Source organism: Lactuca serriola, chromosome 5 (genome assembly GCF_051521515.1).
Source record: "Lactuca serriola cultivar US96UC23 chromosome 5, Lser_US96UC23_V15, whole genome shotgun sequence".
In the NCBI taxonomy this organism is placed as follows: domain Eukaryota; kingdom Viridiplantae; phylum Streptophyta; class Magnoliopsida; order Asterales; family Asteraceae; genus Lactuca; species Lactuca serriola.
The window spans coordinates 105950482-105960002 of record NC_136412.1 but is presented as its reverse complement, the minus strand read 5'-3'; positions in this window follow the sequence as shown (position 1 = coordinate 105960002).

Below are 9521 nucleotides of genomic sequence, written 5' to 3'. Positions count from 1 at the left end.
ACACTTGTTTCATACATCCTAATGCAAATCTCGATTTTAAGGACTTTTTGACTAGTTTCAACACCATAATCACATACAAACATGTACATAACCATAGAAATCATACAAAGCATACATATAGTCATAGATCTACACATTTGCTTGTATTCCCCCCCCCCCACAAAACTTACAAAAACCGAAAAATAGGGGGTATGAAGCTCACCTTTGGGTGTGGTTTCGGTTTTGGAGAAAAGATGGAAGAAAATGAGGTGATTTTCGGCCCTAGCACACTTGGATGAAGTTCTCGGCCTTGAGGTGATTCTAGGATGCAAGATCATGATTTTTGCATGGATTAGGAAGAGATTTTTGATAAAACAAAGAATCTAGATCATAGATCCAAGCATAATCTTACCTTAGATGAAGAATTTGGGGGAAATATCTTCTTGAAAAACCTTCTAAGATTCGAGATCTTGATGAAGAGTGGAGGGAGTTTTCTTGAGAGAGTTGTGAGAGAATTGTGTGTGTGTGTTTGAAATCGGCCGAGAATGGGAGAGAGAGAGAGAGGAAGAAGTAGACCTTGAGGTGATATATGCATGGGTATATGAGATATGTTGCATGGATAACCAAGGGGTAATAGTGAGGTGGCACTTGAAAGTCAACCCTCTTCCATGTTGAGTTGTTTGGGCCGAGAAGTGAAGAAGGAAAGGGAGAATATTGGTCTTCTTTTGTTCAAGCCCATATTATGACTTAATTATGTAATTTTTCGGCCCGATTACATCAAGGTATAATTATTATGATCCATTAGGGCTAAATGAGTTTGTTGTGACCCAATAAGGTCCATTAGGGTGTTATATTTCATTCTAGGCCCATTATGGCCCAAAATATTGGATTAAATGGAATTGGGTCCAATTAGAGCCCATTTAAAGGTTCTAATCCCATGATAGTCAAATTGGGAGCTTATTGGCCCATTGAGTCCAATAAGGAAGTCCTAGTCCAAAATGGACCTAAACAAGAACTTCTAGGGTTTCCAATTGCTTATTCACTATTAGTAGTATTTGTATGGTGTATTGGATTGAAATTTTGTTGTCATAGAGTAAGTATCATACATGCTCTTAAGTTTTTGATTCTACATTTTTGCTTGAGTGTAGTGATTACAAGGCACAAAATTCCTAGTTGTGACAACATTTTATCAAACAATTAATCTACGAACTTAATTTGCAGAAAATTTACATGGACATAAAACAAACTAAATAAATGTTAGAAGTAAGAAGGATCGAACTCACCACCTAAAATCACATAAAAAGATGAATTTACAAAAAGTTAATTACAATTCCAAAAACTCTGGGTGGGCGAAAAGAACTCTAAAACAGATCATCCTAACACATACTGAAAATAGATATATAGATAAATTGCCCCATGTACTCAGTATAATGGACCTAGAAATTGTTTGGTTTTTATTCAAAATCCGGTTTCACAACCAGTAAAATTGGCAACGGAAGCTTTAAAATGTTGAATAAAACAAAAACTATTTTACCCACCAAGGAGCATTTTACAAGACTTAGAAAGATTAAAACAACCATAGAAGGGAAAGCATAACAACCTTTGAAGAATTTGATCCTCATGGGAGACTGGGAGTTGATGAAGTATGACATGAAACTCTAAAACAAGAGTTCTCTACAAGTATCCACCAAGCAAGAGTAGAACCACCAAAACATGCTAGTATTCACTTTTAATTTGTTGTTCATAAGCCTTTGAAATATATACCAAATATATGTTCAAAGGTTAAGCAACAAAGGGACATTCTTTGACATCAAAATGCAAGAGAATGGAGGAGAAGTAAGGACTTAAACTTGAAAAATATGGCAGCCCTTTAGAGCGTCTCATGCTTACGATTTTGGCTCTAAGAAGAGGAGGAAGAAGACTTACAAGAAGTGTTTCAAAAACCCTTCCATGTTCTCTCTTATATACTGGCCAAAAAGTGAAAGGAGACCATAAACTAAAAGGAGAGACAACTTTTTCCCAAGCATGGTATGTAAAATAGACAAGGCATGCATGCCTTGTCTCCTCCCGTAAATTTTCGAAAAAGATGTTTCCCATAAGACAAAAGTTGTCTCATGGCTAATTATTACTTTATATATATATATATATATATATATATATATATATATATATATATACCTAAGCTTATATACCCTTAAGGGTATATTCACTTTTCCCTATATATATATATATATATATATATATATATATATATATATATATATATATAAGTAGTCATATATAAATATCTTATTTTATATAAAACTATCTTTTATATAAATTGAACTAGATTATTCAGATATAAATATAACTTATAGATAGTCCTACTTTATGATATATTTCATAAGTTGTTATTTCTCCAATAAATATTATTTCCACAAATAATAAATTCCCACTTAGTAAAATTTTATTTCCATGAAATAATAAGTTCCAATTAAATACAAGCATTGTTATATTTATTAATAATCAAATTATACTAATAAATAATCAATTGATGATAACTTGCTATATAGTGTGACCCTATAGGATCATATAAATTATTAACAATATCGTTCTATAATGACTCTTGGGCATACAAGATCTTTCAATCCCTTTGTTATAGACATCCTGTTGAAACATGAGCCTTGGATCACAATCAATCTCATTTGTAACTCAACTTTGGGTAATGAGCATTAGATGTGTAACTCTCAACACATAAGAAGAACAAATCCCATCTTGACTAAATAAACCTCTTGCATAGTTTACACCATACCCGCATATGACTTTTATAACTACCCGTTCAAGGAACAACATTTGGCCATATCAAAGCACAACACTCCCTACACTTAATTCTCACTATGTGTCTCAGGTGTTAAGGATACAAAGATAACACCTTTTAATCAAGTGTCACTCATGACTGCGGAGTATGAGTTGATCTTGATGCGGGTCAGTTTAGTACTAGTTCCCTGATAAGTACCTATGAAACTTGGTTACAACTTCTTGCCTACTTTCATCTGGTGAGAGTCAACCATGTAAAACTCCAAATCAGGTAAATACCATTTGTACCCTTGAAATGAAAAAGTATAGCATAATGGTCCCTTAAGTACGATGGGCGTACTTCTTGAGTATGCTTGGCGTACTAAGGATATATGATCTCGGAGGGTCAGCATGTATGATGGGCGTACTAAGGATATATGATCTCGGAGTCCATGGCATTCCAAGAAAGACCATGGGGGAGCCAATGACACATAGGTGTAAGACCCTGGGGGAGCCCACGACATCTTGGAGTAAGACCCTGGAGGGAGTCCACGACATCCTTATATGTTTGTATGCATGGGTTACTCAGTATATATATATATATATATATATATATATATATATATATATATATATATATATATATATATATATATATGATTATATGGTTATGTGATTATGTTGTTTATGTAAGGTATGTTATGGGGAACTCACTAAGCACTAAGTTACAGTTTGTTGGTTGTTTCAAGTACTTCAGGATCAAAGGGCAAGGGCCCGACAAGATGGCGTGACATGCATTCTCCGACATTTTAGTTTGGACACTCTGATGTTTTGAATAATTTATCTGATGTCATGGATTTTGGAAAAGAAATGTGATTGGAATGCTATATTTTATGAATCTCATTTTGTTATTAAAAAGAAAAAATTTATTAGAAATTTGGGTTGTTACAAGTTGGAATCAGAGCCTTGGTTTGAGGGATGCGGGTATACTCCTGAGTGTGTTAGAACTCAAACTGAGGAAATGGTAAAAATTGTTTTCAGAATCAAAGTTAAAAACTTATTAAAACTGATTTCTTGGAGAAAAAAGGAGAGTGCATTGCGTGTAATCGACCTAGCTCAAGTAAGTGTTTTCCCCAATTTGTTAGCCATGCTATATTTGGAATGTGATAATCGTATGATTTTGCTATGTGTATGATTTAAAAGTTGTATACGGTTAGGATCATATAGCCTTAGAATGATTGAATTGGCCTTATTTCTTGTTACTTGTCTAGTTGTGGTCCTAGGGTAGAGCCTATTATTCGACACTCTATTAGATCCTGTTATGTGTATAATTTAATTGCATAAGGCAACCTCTTATGTTTGATTTGAGTTCTGGTTTAATAGGATTGAGCAGATCTTAGGATAGCCTAGGATTTGAGCTATGCGGTAGTTGTGAGTTATGTTTTGTTCTGGGCCGTATTAGAGTTATCCTGTAGAGCCTTGGGGAAGGTATAGGTAGGTGTGGAAGGTAGTATTGGGCCCATACTACTGAAAGCACATGACTTGTACCCGAACCAATGTTAGATCTGGAAGCTCTAACGAGACCGGTGTGGAAGGAACCCCTTTTGAATATCTTAATCATTCTGTCTTATGGTATATTAGTGCAGTATGGTGGTGACACATCATGGATCAGGGGGATCAGGATCTGGATTTGGGTCGCGCTACGATATAGAGCCCATTGACGAGCCCATTGACGAGAGGTTGCGCGAGCTTATCGTAGCCGAGGTTACGAGGGGCATTCTTGACGCTACCCTTGTTGGATTAGAAGTTTAAGCCCATAACTATAATTGGTATGTACTTGACCTGAGAGTAGCATGGTCCATTTCGGGTTGCCTTTATCAGGACAATTTGATATGATAGATATTTGAGTAAGAGGTTATTTGTGATTTATTAATATATTATAAGTATAATATATTAATTGAGAAATCATATAATTTAATTAGTATTGATAAAGAATTGACTTGGACCTAATTTGGTGATCAAAAGAGACTAATTAAATCAGTGAAACATATGGTTTGGGCTAATGATTGATGATTAATTTGTAATGGGTTAATCTTATTTGAAAGTCCATAAATTATTAGTCCATATAAGTTATGGATCATAAGCCTATGTGTAGGAATTAAGGTTGCATATAACTCTTGGAATTCTACACAATATATGTGTAACCCCTTTAGCCAAAATCAGGCCTAAGAGTGACATTGCAAGAGTATGGACGATTTTGGTGCCTAACCTCTCTCTCATTATGCAACTGGTTTGTTAAATCGAGTGTTCTACTTGAAATCTCTGTTCATTCTAAGCAATTTGATTTCAAATTCTCTTCAGTTTCTAAGAAAATTTTGATCCATACATCAATGGCGAACTTCAGCTTAAACTACATGACTTCATACTCTCATCTGCTAGGATCTTCAACTAAAATTCGTATGCTCATACCAGAATACTATGATTAGTGGGATGATCGTATGCAAGATTACTTAAATGGACTCAATGAGGAGCTTTGGTCATGTATTTATGAGAATGTTACTCCTCCAACAAATGTTCAACCAATTGGATCTTCATCCGGAACTTCAAGTGTTGATGTTCAAACTGATCGATTGAAGAAACTTGAAAAATGGTGTATGAGGGAGTTACATGGTGCATTACCTCCGGTTGTGTATAATTATGTTAGAAGTTGTACAACTACAAATGAAATTTGGAATAATCTCAATGAAAATTTTCAAGGAAGCGAGAAGACGAAAATCAATTCAGTTAAGCACTGTTTGATTGAGTTGAAAGATTTTAAGCAAAAGGATGATGAGTCAATTGAATGTTACTATGATAGGCTGAATGAATTAATCTACAAGTGTTATCGTCATGGCATACAAGAACAACTACGGAATTTAACTTGACGTTCATCATGGGTCTGCGAAAGGAATGGAGAAATCTTACTCTGATGGTGAAAATTCAACAAAGCTTCGACACACCAACATTGAGTGATCTATATAATCTGTTGAAGACTCACGAAGCAGAAGTGAATGAGATGGCTGAGGAATCGAAATTAAGCTTGGGTGGACCATTCGCTTTAGTTTCGAAAGTTTCAGAAAAGGAGCAGGTTGAAGAAGAGGAGTTTGATGAAGAAGGTTTCACTGTTAATTCAGATGATGAGGCTGTTGCTTTTTATTCGAATAACAAAGTGAGGAAGTTTTTCAAAAAACCATTTAATACAAAATCTAAAAATGTTGATGCGAAGGGAAGATTTGTGTTGAAGGCTGGAGAAGATGAGAAGAAGAAGAGTGAGAAGTAGGAAGTAGAGAAAGAAGACACAAAAGTTTAGAAAAAGATTAAAGAAGATTCAGGAATTGATTGTCACTATTTCCATGGAGCTAATCGTATCGCAAGTGACTTTGATCTTCGTAAAAAGAATGAGAAGAAAAATAAGGTGAAGGACGAAGCCTATTACGTTGAGAGGTTGGAAGAAGTGATGGCAAAGACGAAAGGAATGTCACTGGTGGCAAAGGGAGAGATCGACGATGAGAATGAAGGATCTTATCAGATATGGTATTCGGGTTTAGATGAAGAAGAAATGTGTAATCCTATGCATGGAGCCATGTTTGCGAAATATGAGGATGATTCTAACGAAGCCGTGATAGGTCATTGCTTCATGACTAAAAGTTCTAACAAATCACCAATGACCATCAAGGTACATTCTATTCTTCAATCTTTTAATATTCCTTTGAGTGCATATGATTCTGAATTAATTGCTTTTGATGATTTTGTTTCTTATTTCGATACTTTGGTTGTCTCTGCTAGCAATGAGGCTAAGAAAATAACTTCTCAGTTGATATAAATTCAAAAGCAGTTAGATTTTAAGAAAATAAAAATTGAGTGTTTAGAGTTGCAGATTACAAATATTATGTGTGACAGGGATAATCTAAGTAGTGAATTAAAAATATTATTAGCCCAAAGGAACAATTACTGTAATTTTGCCAAACGTTTGTATGCTAAACTTATTGCTTTACATCATTCATCTTATATTAGTAAGGAACAACATAAAAAGTTATTACCTTCTCTTGCTTATGAAAGAGATAAGGTTGATAATGTTTCGTATGATTGTGAAAAAACAATAGCAGAGATTGATAAAATTCCAGATGATAGATATGCTTATGGAGTTGTGAAAATTGATGAATGTGTGGATTCTAATGAATTAGTTGATGTTGTAAATGATACTTTAACCAATAATGAACAAATCAAAATTTTAAAAAAGACTGAGAATTCGACATCTGATTCTCAATCTAATTTTGCTGATATAGAAGATGATTATGATAATATTAGCGAAATTAGTGATCTTGACAATGTTGATTGTTCTCAGTTATATATTGTTAATGTTGCATCAATGTCTAAAGGAAAAAGAAAAATGTGAGGATTCGTTGATTAAGATTGACACTGACAAATCCTCAACTTCGAAAGTTTGTGATTTTAATCGTGTGGATGTTAGAGATTGTCAGACTGATAGTAGTGATGATGAAAATGGTGATGAAGTTTTACAGAAACCCATTTCATCTAACAAAGGTTCAAAAGAAACAAAAGTCTCACAAATTGTTGTTGATCAAGTGTATGGTGATACAGAAAAATTCAACAAAGTGATGAACGAAAAGGGTGCCCAGTATCTCGAAACGAATACAGTGGTTTATCCTAATTTCAATTGCACAGATGATGTTGTTTTTCCAAATCAAGTATTTGTGACAAAAGGAAAAGTTGAAAACATAAAACTAGAGTTTAACAAACTTCTCAATTGAAAGTAATGTCGAAGACAATCTCACAAAGAATACATACACATTTCAAAGACAAAAATCTCAATGAAAATGGGTTGAAAAACAAAAAGTTGTGAAAGAAGTTTCAAAACCAGTTGATGTGGAAACGGAACAAGTTAAATTCATAGGAATTCAAAAATCAAATTAACATATTTTCAAACGAACATGGAATTTCAAAAAGACAAGCTCGAAAGAAATTCTGTTGGCAAATTGATGAGTCTCGAAAGAAACACAACATTTCGACAACAAAAACATCATATTCAGACAACAAGAAAAATCTCAATCAAAGAAAAAGATTAATGTCTGGATCAGATTCACAAATCAATTTTTCAAAAACTAAAAATGAATCAGTTTCTACAAAAATCAAAAATTCACAACAAAGATTTTCTAAAAATCAAAATTAAAAAACAAGTCTTTCTCAAATCCTTCAAAAACTTTTAACAAACGAATTTTGCAAAACAAAAATATCGTAAATAAAGAAAAAAGTCGACATGTTGAGCATTTTAATAGTAAATCAAATGTTGGTTTCGTTCCACAAAAACCAAATTTTCCAAATCTTTTTGGGAAACAAAATTTGAAAGTCTCATATACCAAGGGCTTATCTTGTGAGAAAAACATAAACATTTGGCTTGAAGGAAAAGGGAAGATGTATCAATCACGAAAATTTTCTCAACAACAAATTCGAGAAGCTTATGAGAAGTATGTGAATACTTCATCAAATAAAAGTTGATCATCAAAAGACTCGAATGTTTCGGTAAAAGCTTGGAAACCAATTTCAACAGAAAAGAAAATACAAGCCCAAACTGAGAGGATGAAGGCATGTGTTAATGACAATCTTAAACCATCAAACACTTATGTTTCGGTTCCTTTACACAATGATGTGGACTTAATTGATAGTTTCAAATCAAAAGTTCGTGATTGGGTTAAAGGTTCTTCATTTCATTCTATGTTTCACACTAATGTCTAAGGACCCAAACAACCTTGGGTACCTAAATTCTTTCACTAATTGCAGGTTTTGTGAGATGAGAAATATGATGATAAATGGGATATTGATAGTGGTTGCTCTCGTCACATGACTCGGAAGAAGGAGAATTTACGTGACTATCGAAGTTTAACGAATGCATGAGTTGTCAAGTTTGGAAATAATCATAGGTATCAGGTAAAAGGTTATGGAAAATAATGAATGGTAAGTTTACTGTACGAAGAGTAGCGTACGTCGAAGGTCTTAAACATAACTTGATAAGTGTTTCGCAACTTGTTGTGGGACCTGGTAATCAAGTAGTTTTTAACAAAGAAGGAAGCATAATTTTAAATGTACAAACCAAGGAGGTCTTACTTCAATCCAAAAGAAAGGGTGACATGTTTACGTTGGATATCAATCCTATTGTTGGCAAACCATCCATGTGTTTACTTTTGAAAGCTTCATGAGACATCAGCTGGCTTTGGCATCGATGTTTATCTCATTTAAACTTTCAAAATTTAAATAAATTGGTTGCAGAAGATCTTGTTCCAGGTTTACCTGTTTTAAAATTTGATAATGATACTTTATGTGCAGCTTGTGAACAAGGAAAACAGCATCGTAAAGGGCATCCAATTGTCATTGATTTGAAAATTGTTGAACCGTTTGAACTTCTTCATATTGACCTTTGTGAACCATCAACTGTTGAAACACTCAACAAGAAACAGTACATTTTGGTCATTGTTGATGATATTTCACGATTTACATGGGTATATTTTCTCAGGTTAAAATCTGAAGTTTCTCAAACAATGATCGGATTTATTAAGAAAATTGAGATAAGTCTGAAGAAGGATGTTCGAAAAATCAAAACTGATAATGGTTATGAGTTTAAGAACAAAGTGTTGGATTCGTACTTAATGGAAAAAGGAATTTCGCATAACTTTTCTTCGCCCTATACTCCTCAACAAAATGGAGTGGTTGAA